This window comes from Ptiloglossa arizonensis, chromosome 4, assembly GCF_051014685.1.
Source record: "Ptiloglossa arizonensis isolate GNS036 chromosome 4, iyPtiAriz1_principal, whole genome shotgun sequence".
NCBI classification, from domain to species: domain Eukaryota; kingdom Metazoa; phylum Arthropoda; class Insecta; order Hymenoptera; family Colletidae; genus Ptiloglossa; species Ptiloglossa arizonensis.
Window position 1 is genome coordinate 15,952,743 of NC_135051.1, and position 16,105 is coordinate 15,968,847.

Below are 16,105 nucleotides of genomic sequence, written 5' to 3' on the forward strand. Positions count from 1 at the left end.
TTTGGCGCGATGGGATCACGGGGCCCTCGATCCCGCGGAAATCGGAAAGCGATACGAAGCTCGTCCCGCGCGCACGGTGGTCACCGGCTATCGATAGAATTCTATCACTGCGGCAACGCGCGCACGCACACATAGAAACGCGCCGGAAGGCATCGACCGAATAACAGTCTCTCGTTCTCCCTCGCTCTCTGCGCATCTCTCTCTCTCTGTCTCTCGCTCTGTCCCGTGTTCGGCATCCACCGACCCGGTCGCCGATTGAATAAGGAACGCGAGATATTTGGAGATATTTATAATGCATGGACGCGTGCGACGTCGTCGGAGAAAGAGAACCCAACCCGATAGACGAGGATCGCTTTTGGCCGTTTTCAGGGGTTCCGGTGTAAGAGAGGGGCGAACGGGGGAACGAAGAAGCGGAGCAAGAGACATTGGGGCAGGTCGCGCGCAAACGTGCCTTCGCGGAAGCTCGCGCGGGACAACCGAAGAGACAGGGACGGAGAAAACGCGGGGAAACTGAAGAGTAGCGATGGGATTCGAACAATCTCAGTGTCTCGAGTCAAGAAGCGAGTTCGAGCAGCCTCGAGAGACCCACCGCGCGATTGTTACGATAGAGAAACTCGAAAGTCTCGAATGCCTCGAATAGCTGGCAAGTTGAAGGTCTCGATTGACTCGATCGACTCGTGTGACTCGAATCGCGCTCGATCGACTCGGTTTCGCGGACGTATCGAGAGTCTCGAGAGTGTCGCGACCCGAACTAAACATTCGCGGCCACTCGAGAACTTCCACGGGTACGGATCTATTGGCTCGAGTCGAGTACGCCGAACCCGCAACGGGATTGCAACGACTTTTTCGTTCGCGTTATTGTTCTCCGAGGTTAGGTTTCGGTAACGTGGACCAACAGCGAACGTGGCAAGAATGGAGATCGTTACGAACGAGGATCGAAATTAATCGACCGACTTGGAGCTGATCGTTGCATCGAGGAACGTAGAGAGACACACATGGAGAGGATTTTTTTTTCGTTTCTTTCTTAACCTCGTTAAACTTTGAACAGATCTCGGGTTCTGTGAATCTTAAAAACAATCTTTTCGAACACTTTCATCGATGTTCGTCCACCTTGCTTCCCCTCTGACGGTACCACTTGGATCTCTCTCAAGCACAATCTCCTTATCGATTCTCGAGTACGAACCGAAAAAGGTAGATTTATTTAAATGGTTCTGCAATTTGAAAGCGGTTAACGACTCGACGTAATTGATCGAGTTCTTTATTAAAAATAAAACACTGTACCACGAAACTGTTGAGCCGGGGTATCGGTTGAATCTGGATTCAGAATTTACTCTCCGATGGTTTCTACTTTTCTAAGCGCACCGCTACTTTTCCAAGTGTAACTTATCGAAAGTGGAGCCAGACTCGAGAGTGACTAGTCTCGACTTGTTCGAGAACTCGCGAGAAAGACTCGCGGAGAGCCCTCGCTACCAAAGAGAATAAGAGAGTTCGGGAATGGTTCGCCGAGGGGCCATGCAGAGGAGGGACGAGGAACGACGAGATAGAGAGGCCGGGAGAGATTAGGTGATTTGTATCGGAGCTCTTATAAGGCGCGGGATATTTTGTTCGGCTCCTACTTTACCATGCCGTGTGCACGCGATTGTGTGCGCGCGAACAGCGGATCCGACCGCGCTGGTAATAAATAAGGGGCGAGAGCCATTGTACGGCCGATTTGGTAATCGCCGTTTAAGGAAGGCGTTAATGCGTTCCGATTAATTGATCGTGGTGTTCCCTGTCGCGTGCGACCGAAAGATGAGCCAGAATCTCGCGAGACCACGGTAATGTCGTCGTACTATTCGCTGGCAAGTTCCTGAGAGATGGATGAATTATGGAGATTGACCAGTGAGAAATTAATTACATCGTCCTATTTGAGATTATTGGGAGAGACGTGGTAAATTTTAGTCTCTTAACATCTTCCTATGTGAGAAATCACAAGACGATGTCCTGAGAAATCTCCAGTAGACCTCACATTGGAGTACATTATGCACTACTGGCTTCTTGGATTAAATTTTGAAACATTGAATACACTATGCAGATAAATTATGGAGATTGACCAGTGAGAAATTAATTATATCGTCCATTTGAGATTATTGGAAGAGACGTGGTAAATTTTAGTCTCTTAAGAAATCTTCCTATGTGAGAAATCACAAAATTTGTGTCGAGACTTAAATTCCAAAACTAAGTCCAGTAGACCTCATAGTGGTGTCTCTTAATGTCTTCCTATGTGAGAAATCACAAAATTTGTGTTGAGCCTAAAATTCGAAAACTAAGTCCAGTAGAACTCATAGTGGTGTCTCTTAACGTCTTCCTATGTGAGAAATCACAAGACGATGTCCTGAGATATCTCCAGTAGACCTCACATTGGAGTACATTATGCACTACTGGCTTCTTGGATTAAATTTTGAAACATTGAATACACTATGCAGATAAATTACGGAGATTGACCAGTGAGAAATTAATTATATCGTCCATTTGAGATTATTGGGAGAGACGTGGTAAATTTTAGTCTCTTAACATCTTCTTATGTGAGAAATCACAAAATTTGTGTCGATTCTCAAGTTCCAAAACTAAGTCCAGTAGACCTCACACTGGAGTACGTTATGCACTACTGGCTTCTTCGATTAAATTTTGAACCATTGAATACACTACACAAATAAATCATGGAGATTGACCAGTGGAAGAACCAATTATACTAGAACGATGATTAATTGAAAAAATTTCAAATTATTGGAAGAAACATGTTAAGTTCCAATTTCTGAGAATATTCGAATTTGAGAAATCACAAGATTTGTTTTGACTCTCAAGTTCCAAATCTAAGTCCAGTGGACCCCTCACTGGAGTGCAGTTACACCCTGTTGGCTCTTTTAGTTAAATTATGAAACATCAAATACACTATCTTCATGAGCAAGATAAGAAAAAAGCGGTAATATATTCGTAATTTAATAGAGGAACAAGTACGAGCACGGTTATTTAAGGGTTAACCCTTTCACTCGTGATCTTTCATTTCCTGAGATAAAAATTTTATTTCTGGCGCACGAACGGAACTATTTCAAATTTTTTCACGTTGGGTTCAAGTTCCCGCGTTGGCCCGTTTGGCAGCTATGAGTCGCGCTATATTTAGAGCATTGTGAACGAATGATTGAAAGGCCACTGCGTAGAAACTTTCAGAGTGCGTTAATTTTTTCGTAGAAAAGATATTCGAGAACACATTTACCGTACTTGTTTTCACCACTACTCACAAGACGAATTAAATTCTAAATTTACGTACTGGTGTCGAGGTAAAGATTTTCGTACAGTCCTCGGAGACTCTAATTCGATTAATCGATACTACCAAAGTGAACCTTGCGTCGTTCAAAAAAGAATTTTATATATAGACGCGATAAAGATATTTTGAATTGTATCCTTTTCTTGAATCGGTGCATTAGCTGATTGGTTCTGCAAAGGTAATGTAGAACTGTAATTTAATTTCAATTTTTCTATTAAAAAAGTGGACGATAATACGGAATACACGTGCACGAAATATAGAAAACGAGTACAAATGCTTTCCACTTTGTTTTAAAATTCGAACTTCGATGTAAATTTAATACGGTGGGAACGAAAGGGTAGAAGTATTGGCATTTGATAAATAATCAGCCTTTTGTTAATATGTGCGATAGCTGTGTGTATTATTACGATATTGTAACAGTATTCGATAATACAAATTATACCTGGCCTCCGAATATACAATCTTTTTCACTGTTGTCCCTATTGATCGATTCTATGAAAATTCGTTTATCGGAAATGTTTTGTCCCGCCATTATTTCCGACAATCGACGTTCTACGGTATATCCGACCCTCGAGTAACACGGTCAATTGATCCCGTTTTATTCGAGACTTAACATTTGTTCGAACTTTTATAAATTTATTTTATTTACTTACTATTACAAACGATCGCGGAGCTTTTGTACAAGCGAAAGGGAGAAACAAAATAATGAGCGGAACTAGGGAATAACTAATGCGAATAACATAGAAAAGGAATGGGGAAATAATAAAGTGCAACAAGGCGAGGATAATTAGTTTACCTATGGCACGCTTAAATGTCTAAACAGAGCCGAAAAGGTCAACGCTGTTATAAAGGCAGACGGTTCGTGAACATTTATAAAAATATTTTAAACGAATATTAAAACGAATTAAATTTTGCATACAAAAAAAAAGACAATTAAATGTACTTTTCTTTGTATTCTCGAGTGAAGAAAAAATTGAAATAAAATTTCATTCGTTGAGCACTTACTTGGGTAAACTGACCTAATACTTCACCGGAGTATCAAAGAAAGTTGTCAACTGGTCGGCACAGCACCTGGAATTTTTCAACTTATTAGAAAGTCAACGAGAAGATACTTAGTAGCTTATATTGAAACTCAAAGTGATCACTTGGAGCATTTTCTTTGAGGGAAGACTTTCGCGAGGACTCCGCGATAGCTCGGTTGGTAACGTGAATTTTTAAAATACAAAAATGCCTATAACTCGGAAATAATGTTACATGGGACAACTGTTTGTATCAATGGTTTTCAAACTTTTTTGGTGGCGCCCCCCTAAAAAGAAGTTTTATTTCATAAAACGGATCTTGTGAAACTAATCTCTTTCATCTTCTTCTCAAAAAGATTCTACCTCCAAGATAATTGGCAATGGTTAAAGTGATGAAAAAAAAGATTTTTGCAATTGTCAAGTTTCTAATTTTTCTTCTTATTAATAGAAAAAAATTATTTAAGTTTCTGCTCTGCTTGTGTCGTAAGACACCCCCTCTAGTCGAATAGTATTTCATAATTTTTGCGTTTCAATTTCTCCCTTACAAATATGCCCGCATGTTTTGATACACCCTGTATAATGACTTCCACGTTTGTTCACACGGACCCCACACCCAGGATACGTAAAACAGCAGATTCATGCGGCAATAGATCAGACTTCTTTGACCGTATTCCTCACCCCATTTCGATCGAAGCAGACCTATAGTTGCAGACTTAAATTCTCGACAACTACCTAGGGGAAAATGCCCCAGCACCAATCACTATGACTACCATTCAATTTTTTACAGACACAACTACTTACAAAAATAAATATAGACCTACTGACAACGATAACATGAAAAACTGGTTAATCAATATGATCAACATGAAAATAGAGTCAAACCACCTAACCCAATATATTACAGTTAACCATTGACCTTGTGCAAGCTTTCTTCCTCCATACATAACAAAGTATATTTCAAAAACTTACTAACCTACACCAAAGAGAGAGCAAGATAATAATCAATCGATATACTTAAAATAAAAATGAAGAATCGTCCCTGTGACCTACACCACAATCTAGAAAATGCAAAGACACTCCAGCCAACATATCACAATTAACCACTAACCTTGTGCAAGCTTTCTTCCTCCATATATAACAAAGTATATTTCAAAAACTTACTAACCTACACCAACGAGAGAGCAAGATACTAATCAATCGATATACTTAAAATAAAAATGAAGAATCATCCCTTTGACCTACACCACAATCTAGAAAATGCAAAGACACTCGAGCCAACATATCACAATTAACCACTAACCTTATTCAAGCTCTTCTCTTTCATATATAACAAAATCAAATTCGCAAATAATTTACCTATAAATACAAAAGAATCCATGGAACTATCCCACTACCACTGTACTCCATGACAAGATTATCATCCAAATCTTAAAACCATGATAGTATCACATTACACCCAGCCTGAACCTAGAAACATTACTTTAACCCTTTGCACTCGAAGCATTCCTGCTACCAGAAACTAGCACCTGGATGAAATCTTTCGTGTAATTCGTGTAATGAATTTCAAACGGAACATTTCCATTTCAAAATTTCATACACATATGTGTACATCATACAAAAAAGAAGTAATTGAATCTTAATTTCGAAATTCCAAACCACGATGGTGTTCCGAATTGGAGAGAAGTACACCGAATTAATCGGCGATCGAGGATCTCCCCTCTCGAGCGTAAAGGATTAACACCGAACCAAAGAAACATTGCACGGTAGGTTGCCGAGGAGAGAAATAAAAAATCAATGACCAAATCGAACGCCACGCTCGTGTGTCCATTCATACGTCGAACGCGATATTTACCGGAGAAGGAGGGAAGCTGCGCGGGAAAGAGAAACAGATAGAGGAGGATTATGTAATTTGTATCTGGGAGATTAGTTTTACGACACTTCGGTTCCTGTTACCGGACGGTGCCGCCTCTTCACCCCCCCTCGCCCGACCGCGCTCCGGGCGTATACGCGCCGCGTGGGCACGAGACGTGAATCATTGTTCCCTGGAATATATTAATGATCCGTACTGATAACGGCGCGCGAGAAGGCGCCGGGTGCCATCGAAACTGTCGTAGGTCAGGGCGAGATCCTGGCTCTGTGTTACGACGCCGCTTCGATTCATGCTCGTGCTTGAAATTCCTTTCTCGAAATCGAACGTCCGCCCTTCGTACCATCGAACGATATTTAAGCCTCGCGTGTCCGGAACGCGATCAACCTTCGACGCGGCCCGCGTATTTTTCATTATTCGCGAACAATATGTATTTAATTGGGTCGACCGAATACACCGAATACCGTGACACGGGTATCGTACGGTAATTGTACACGTGGTGCGTTAAAGGTTTCGTGAATTAAAACGTAAACTTATATTCGTTTGTGTTTCACGAAACGGTTTTTACAGGCTTCTCGAGCATGGTTGGATGAAGACGAAATTTAAATAACGATACGGAGCAATCAGTGAACACTGACTGGAAATTATTTTGATGTATGTGAAGCGTTTTGGACTTGATTCTTTGGGCTTCTTTTGGTATTATTGGATCGATTTAAAATGGTAGTGTATTAGGTATGTGACTTAGATGGGAACGTAATTAAAGAAAATAAGGGTGTTTGGAAAAGTTGTATTAACGGACGTAGATACATTGTAATCTGAATTTGTGTAAAATGGTGGTAAGAAACAATCGACATGTGTAGATTATTTGATCTGTATTTGTTTATACGGACGTAAATAGAAAATCATCGCTGTCAGACGTACGTCACATTGGTCTCTCGTGAGAATCGACACGTTATGCTTTTCTGAAACGCGATAACGAATCCATTTCGTTCATGATTTTTCGGATAAACGATTGATTTTCGGTAGACGAGTACGTTGAATCGTTGAAAAATTTTCAACGTTGAGTTCAAGTTCCTGCATTGTCCCGTTTGGCAGCTATGATTCGTGCTAAAATTAGCGCATTGTGAGCGAATGATTGAAAGACCGTGTAGAAACGTATGAAATACGTTAACTTTATCGTAGGAACGATAAATGAAATTATGTTAATGTGGTGTTCAGGAGGATTTGGAAAGAAATGTGTGGAGATTTTCAGTCTCGATTTCACGCGTAAAAATGTCGAATCGGTATTGTCTCCGACCTCGTGGTATTAAACGTGCGACGAAACGCGAGACAATGGTAATTTAAATACTCGTAAATTAAATATCCCTCGATATTTTTAATAAATTTGCATGTATCACGCAACCGCGTCGCTGACATATTTTTTTTTTTTCATTAATTTTTGGCAAGCACGCGAAATGGTTTCCAGTCCCTGCATTAGCTGATTGAGTTCACCAACTCAACGTACAACTATACTTTGATTTCAATTTTTGCTATTAAAGGGAGGAGGACAGTGAGCCTTTAACGCAGACACACGTACGCGTACGAGATGTAAAAAGAACATAAAATATCCGGTGAAATTGTTTTCCACTGTGTTTGAAAATATATGGAATTCAATGTGCTAAATTTAACACGCGGCGAGCAAAGGGGTTAACTTTGTATTACCGCGTGAGATAAAAACAACGGAAAAGTTTCACTTGCTATATACAGGGACCGAACAAAATAACGCGAACACCTGTGAAATACGCTGTATCGCTTTATTAATACACCGTTGGACCATCGTTTGTTTTTAATACAGCTACCGTACTCTCTTGGAATAGATTCGTACAACTTTTGAATGGTTTCCAATTGGAATACTATATTATACCATTCTTATTCCAAAACGTCGCTCACTCTGTTCTCCAAAACTATCCACAGATTCGATAATGTTTAAATTGGATGATTGTGTTGGCCAAGGAAGAATGTTGAAGTTTGTCTTCTTCTTGCTCCAAGACTATTCTGATTGTATCCATGATTGCATCAATATTTTAAAAATTTGCATCATCGTAGGAAAATTATAAATAGATCGTATTGTAAAGTTGATCGTCTAGATTGTTCGTTGAGTGTAACATTCATGAATATCGAAACTTTTGCCTATAACCTCATTGATCAAACATCACAAACTATAGAATTATTTATCATTTAGTATCAACCACTATTAGAGGCTCTGACTCGAAATAGAATCAGTTCTTTCATCATTGTTTAATCATCAGAAACGAGACCCTCGACCCCATTGATCAAAGATCACAAACTATAGAATTATCTATCATTTAGTATCAACCACTATTAGAGGCTCTGACTCGAAATAGAGTCAGTTCTTTCATCATTTTTGAATCATCAGAAACGAGATCCTCGATTTCAGTCTCCAACAGTTGCAAGGATGTTTATTCTTATATCGTTTTTGTTGTTGTAGTTTAACAAACAATTCATCTAGTTAGTCCAAGTGCTCGCTACTGTTAATACGATCACTTAGGGTAATGATGGATCTCGGTTGAATACTAAGATATGATTCATATCATCGCAGAACCACCCCCGTGTTTATCAATTGCATGTGACAAATGGTGGCCCAACCCCCTATTAATAACATAATAGACAGTATTCTCTCGATTAGAATTGGATTTGGCTTGCTCGATGAATGCTGGATGCTCTCCCAATCGTTTCTGTTTCTCGTGCACCCGTTGCTCCAATCTACGACCGAAATATACAATTTTAGAAAAAAAATTAACAGAATCGAATGTCTCGTAACAGTTTTCTCTCTATTAGATTAGATAAAAAAAAAATATCTATTTAACCTGTTACATATACTTCGAATTTCTTCAAGATTCATTAAAAACATTTTTTTTTAATATTTACGAACAACGAATATGTTTCGTCGAACAAACTGAAAGAATTAGAAAAGGTACATCACCTATGAAACTATTTTCTCAAAATTGAGCCTGGTCTTAAGATAATAATATAAAACTGAAATATAAATGTTCATTAAAATCTAATCAGTACATACGTACGATATGTATATTAAAAAAGAAGACGTTTCCCAGCACGTGTTTTAAATTAGTGAATCTCAAAAGGTACGATTATTTCGAAAAAATGATTTCAGAATTCGTCTCCAATGCAATATTTTCTAGTAGTTTAGAAATTAAAAATAAAACCGATACATATTTCACAGGCATTCGTATATCAAGAAAACAAAAAAAGAAAACTGTTTTCGAATAGCCAAAAGACACACGATCGAGGTATCTCGAAACGTGTCCCTCCGCGAAAAAAAATTTCTTCCAAATTTGTCTCTAGTGCGTTATTCTCTCGTAGCCTCGAGAGTAAAACTGAAAAGAATTATAATAAATGAATTGAAACAATATCCACAATTTTTCGTACACGTGTGACAAAGTAACAACGCGGAGAAGATCCATTGTAAAATTACATCCTTACACTGTTTAGTCGTACACTATTTACATAATATTACTCCTGAATAGAATTCAATTATCATAGACTAAACAAGTGCAAGTCATGGATCACGGAACAAGCGTGAAAATTCCTTTTTATATATAATAAAATCTATAATAAATTTTCACGGATGTTCTCGTCGTATCGCCTCCCCTCTGCCCGGAATTTGATCATTCTCCCGACAAGCGACTCCAAATATTTGTAAACGGCGTTGCGCGTCACACTTCGGCCAGCAATTAAAATCCACGTGTTGTGAACCGCTCGCGACGGCGGCACTCTGGACGAGGATAGGCGTACGCGGTGGGTGGGGGGAGGGGGTAGAGTGTTTGGGAGGGGAGAGGGGGAAGCCCGGGTCCGCGTCGCGCACACGCCACGCGCACCCCGTGCAAGGGGAATCCCAAGAATCCAATGGTAACAACGCGGTCCGCATAATTGGGGCCAACTTCTGCTATTGGAGTTTTCTAGCGGCCGCGAGCCGCGCGTGTCCGTGCGTCGGTGAGGGCCATTGTTCGCGTTGGTATAATGATTCCGTGCGATAGCGCCACGCGAACGAATCTCCTCGGGGGCCGGAGAGCCGTGAAATTTGACGTAGGTCACGGCGGGATCCACACCGCTGACGTTTACGTACACGCGTCCCTCGCCGCGGCCGCCCTTAAACCCCGAGGATTGAATTATAATCGGGACGCGTCGGTATCTCGCGAGACTCCGAATACCTGCGGCGAGTAGAACGTGACTGCTACGTACGAACGCATCGGGAAACTCCCCGTTCTTCACGGGACTACCGGGGAATCCGTGGATCGACCCGCGGATGACAATGTCGAGATATTGAAGGAATAACGGGAAACGAGAAACGCGACGAAAGAATTTAGACGAGCCTTAACACGGAACAGATTTCTCTCTCTCTCTCTCTCTCTCTCTCTCTCTCTCTCTCTCTCTCTCTCTCTCTCTCTCTCTCTCTCTCTTTCTCTCGGCCCCGGTTTCGTGTTTACGATTGCTCGCGAGAATTCGTCTCGCGGCGGAAAATACGACGCGACGCCCCGTTGAAGATCGGACTTTACGAGAACGCCACCGCGGCGTGTCGTTTTCGCGCGTCTCTCTCGCCCCGGTTTCGTGTCGCAGTCGAACCGCGATTTCTTCGAACGGAACCTTCCTCGCGAAGAGCGTACCGATCACTTTCCTCGAAACGAACAACTTGGTGAAAATTTTCACGCTTGTTCCGTAATCACAACTTGCACTTGTTTAATCTATGGTAATTGGTTTTCAATAATTAACATTCTCTTTTGAGTTCTATTCGGGAGTAGATGTTTGGAGTAATATTATGTAAATAGTGTAAGAGTAAACAGTGTAAGGATGTAATTTTGTAATGGATCTTTTCCGGGTTGTTACTTTGTCACATGTGTACGAAAAATTGTGGATATTGTTTCAATTTATGTATACATTTTTGTGCATTTTTTGTGCAAAATTGTGTTTCTTGTAACCCGTGGAATTTTACATCAAAGAGCTTTGCACGTAAGGTCGAAAACGTTACGATCAAGGAAATACTGAATCTTTATTTTTAGACGAGCATTATTTTACCAAATATTCATTTCATGAGTCTGCGCGTTTCTCTGTGCGCACTTTTCATGCAGGCATACATAAACATGACTCTACCGGCTCAAACGAGACGTCTATCGATTTTTTATAGATACTTAGTCTTCACGGTTGAAATAAATTTTAGCAAGACAGTCGGTATACAAGGTGTCCCAGTAACCGTAGTACAACCTGGAAGGGCATGATTATTCGTGCAAACACAAATCTAAAACATAGAACGAGGGTTCTCAACTTCTCTAACGATACATATGACAAAAACTACAATTCGAATATTTCAACACTACCCATTAGCGTGTATTTGCATCGAGAGAAACGATTAAAAATATTCAACCGATAGCACCATATTATATACAATACGTAATTTTATTTAATTTGAGATAGAAAAATTGATCGTTAATAAATATTAAACAGAATTAACTATAAAATATAGTTAACACAGATAATCTGGTAGAAATTACATAAATAGATAAGTTTATGTGGTACAGCGGGCACTTTCGACTACTAAGGATTAAATGATCTTTCATATTCAAAAGATAAAAAATTCAATCGATTGAAATCAATAAGTAGAACTTAATTTTGAATTAACAAAAAATTAATGTAAACTAAATGCGAAGAAAAATTCTCTCTACTTCAAAATGGTGCCGTCTGAAAACTTTGAAAATCGCTAAAATGGAGGATTAAGAGGCACACGTGGAACTGCATTTTATCTCCCACAGAGATTCGTTTGTACTTCGTGTCCCCTCGCCTAAAAAGCTCTCAATTTTCAATTAATCAAGATTAATAAAAGAAGCTCAATTTGGAATTAAGAAAAATGAACGTAAATTATTCCTTCTTTGTAAATCTCCAAGGAAAAAGCTTCTCTCTTTTAAAATGGCGGCGACCAAAAACTTTGAAAACCACTGCAACGGAGAGTTAAGAGGCACGGGTAGAATAGCATTTTATCTCGCAGAGATTCGTTGGTTCTTCTTCGTACTCGTCTTGTCCCACCAACTATCCAAAAAGCTCTCGATGGTAGCTCACCCTAACTTACCAAATACTTCTTTATAATTTTTTACTTTACATTCTTCTGTTTACAATTTACTGTACTACCGGATATGTGAGATCCGTCTGTATCGTGATAAACTTTATATTATAATCGGAATTTACAACAAAAGAAATTCATTCGATACTATCGTCGAATAAATTGTATTAAATTGTAAATTGTATTACTATACATTTATATAATGTAAAATGTATTACTATACATTTTTTTATAATCCAGTTCTTCTATTTACAATGAGCTTCCTGAGTATTATAATAAACTTCATATTATAATCCCAATTTACAACAAAAGAAATTCATTCCAAGTTGTATTACTCTACATTTCTTTATATTTTTTACTTCACGTTCTATTTACAATTCATTGTACCACCGAATACGTAAGCTTCCCAAGTATTATAATAAACTTTATATTATAATCCCAATTTACAACAACAAAAATTCATTCCAAGTTGTATCACTCTACATCTCTTTATTTCTTTTACTTCACGTTCCACTTACAATTCATTGTACCACCGAATACGTAATCTCCCCGAGTATTACAATAAATATTACAATCACGCTAAAATTACACTCCGAATTCACAAAAAAAAAAAATTCCTTCTCCATGCCCTCGTATCCTCCAGTACAAGAAACCGAGCAGCTGATCAACGCTGAACGCTGATCGCGCGTTGTAAGTCGCAAGTCTCACGCACGCTGATAACGCTCCGCGATACCCTGTATTTGAGAATCTCGATTGCGTTCGTATCCGTAACGGTCGCCACCGGAAGAGACCGTGGACGAGTCTTCGCGACTCGTCGTCGCGGAAACGTCGTTCACCGATGTCGCATCTGTCGAATAAAAGCGTGTCGGTCCGTGGCGGTTACCAAAAGCGGCAAAGCCGGCAAAAGAGTGGCTCGAGACGACGATAAAAGCAGCAGGTCGCGCGCTCGTAAATAGAGCCGCGGGTCCATTCATGAGTTCGGCCAGCGGAGGCGGCGGAGGCGGAGGCGGAGGCGGAGGCGGTGGTGGCGGCGGCGGCGGCGGTGACGGCGGCTCGCTCGTGCGTACACGTTGGAAAAGTCTTTTTCTCGGTGTATTTTACGGGAGGTCAGGGTTAAAGAGGCGGAAAGAGGAACGAGCGAGGGGCAGGGGGGAGGGACAGGAGGTGGAGGAGGGGGGAGTAGGTGGAGGAGAGAAAGAGGCGAAGCGAGACTCTGTTTTATGGGGCTGCGATTCCTCCTTCCACGGTACGTCGACCCTTCTGTCGGGGCGGAGGATTAATTGAAAGTAACATTTAGGTGAATCCGATCCCGTCCTACCCCCCACCCCACCACCGCCGTACCAGCCCCTCGTCCCCTCCCCGGCCCGTTGCAACCGTTGTTTTTCGAACGCGACCCGTTCCTCGCTGGTTTCGCGCGCAACGAATGGAAAATTGGGAATTTTAACGCGCAGCCGTGCCACGATACGCTCGGCCACGCGTAATTCGTCCCTCGCCACGCATTCGAGACGAGATACTCTCGAGACTCGAGAACCCCGTTATCGTCGATAAAGAATTTCTTATCGCTTAGCGGCGTACCGATAACACGCGCGACTTGCACGCGCGACTAACGCCGAGTGTCACTCAGCGGCTCGGTTTCTCGTACTCGACGATACCGTTCTCTCGTTAACCCCCCTCGCGAGGACGTTTCCTATCGAAGAATCAATTTTTTTTTTTTTTTTTTTTTTTTTTATTGCAAATTCGGATTATGGTACGAGGTTTATTTCGATGCTCAGGGATCTTAGGTATTGGATGGTAGAATGAATTGTAGATTGAAGAACGTAAAGGCAGGGATATGAAGATAATGTATAGATGTGTCTCGAGTGAATTATTTTGTTGTAAATTCGGATTGGAATGTGAAGTTTATTGTAATACTCGGGGAACTCGTATTAGGTGGTACAATGAATTGTAAATGGAACGTAAAATAAAAAATGTAAAGGAATGTAGTGTGATAGAACTTGGAATTAATTTTTTTTATTGTAAATTGGGATTATAGTGTGAAGTTTATTGTAATACTCAGGGAACTCACGTATTTAGTAGTACAACAAATTGTACATAGAACGTAAAATAAAAAATATAAATAAATGTATAGACATGTATCCAATCAATTATTTTGTTGTAAATTTGGATTATAATATGAAATTTAATATAACACTCAGGGAACTCACGTATTTAGTAGTACAATGAATGGCAAATAGAACATAACATAAAAAATATAAAAAAATATATAGTGATACAACTTGGAATGATTTTTTTTTATGCAAATTTGGATTATAATATAAGATTTATTATAATACACAGGGATCTCACGTATCCGGTAATATAATGAACTGTAAGTAGGAGAATCTAGAGTCAAATATATAGAGAAATGTAATACAGGTTAGAATGAACAACGATAGTATCTTGGGCCTTTTACGACTTTCGACTTGGAACTGAGAAAGCAGAAAAGAAAATAGGCAAATCTTTGACCGGGACGACCCTTCGACACTGATACAATGGCAGTCCTTAAAACTGACATCAGTCATTGGTTAACGACGTCTGACACATCCGACATTATCGTTGCATTCGTTCCACCATTTCTTCCCAAGTGACATTTGTTGTAGAAAACACACAAATTCCTGTAGTATTATTACGGAGAGAATAGTGCAACGTTGACAGATAATTTTTAAACTGGTGATTTAATGGATGGAAATATATTTTATAAGAATAATTATGACAAAAATAGCTCGTTGCTTAACACTACACATAATTTCACAATAATCAGGATTATTAATCTAGATTAGTTTCGCAACCACTGTGCAGTAAAAATTTCCAAAATTGACAAAACAAAACCACTTTAAACCGAAATATACAATTTTAATTTTTCCCTCTACTCGACAAAATAATTCAAAATACAAAATTCTCCAAATATCCAACCGATCATAGATGTCTCCATACTAAACAAACTCTTATCCCATAACATATTCAAATGTCAAGTCGTTTCCCAAAAAAACTCAAATTTCCAAGTACAATTTTAAACTCTCTCAAGAATTCAGTTCAAACTCCAAAAAAATGCTCCAGTATCCACTCTAAAAAAAGAACTCAAAATGTTCCAATCCGAAATCACTGAATCTGCCTCTCCCCCTCTCGAGAGGTTAACGGATAAAACAGTTAAGAATCAATTAATCGGCGGTGTCGTCGACGAGGCTGCGAACGCGGCAGTGTCCCCGTGTTGCGCAACGGGCCGTGACAATAAACGATTAATGAATAATAAGTTTCATCGCTTTATTGATACGCGTTAGTTCGTGAAATGCATGAATGGAGAACGGTCGGCGCCGTGGGAGTCGGTGCTCGTTCTGCGCGGCCGCGTTGAATTCGCATTACGTCCACGGTAAATAATTAATAAATGTCTCCTATAATTTATACGCGTCAACGCCCGTTCACGATCAATGACACGAACGGACGCGTCTTGTACATTATTTTTTCTCTCTTTTTTTTCTTCCTTCCTTCCTTCCTTCCAGTATTCTTTCTTTGGTTTATCGTCAGGTAACTAATAAAGTCACCGCGAAGGAAAACGCTACCACGGCTTATCAATTTGCATAAATCTAACGCGATCTCGGAAATGTTCTCGGTATCGGTTTGTTTACATTATAGGTACCCTCCTCCGCTGCCCACTCCCCTCACCGCTCGATCCCCGGTCGAGCAAGATCGTCCAGATCGGATCTATTATGTAAACACCGTCCAGCTACGGTCGGTGGCCGAGTCGAAATTGG

The 16,105-nt window shown here is 40.2% G+C and overlaps 1 long non-coding RNA gene across 1 annotated transcript in view; it reads left to right on the top strand.

Moving 5' to 3' along the window:
• The window catches only part of LOC143145673 (uncharacterized), a 36,666-nt gene that overhangs the window by 18,697 nt on the left and 1,864 nt on the right, over window positions 1-16,105 (top strand). The window lies entirely within an intron of this gene.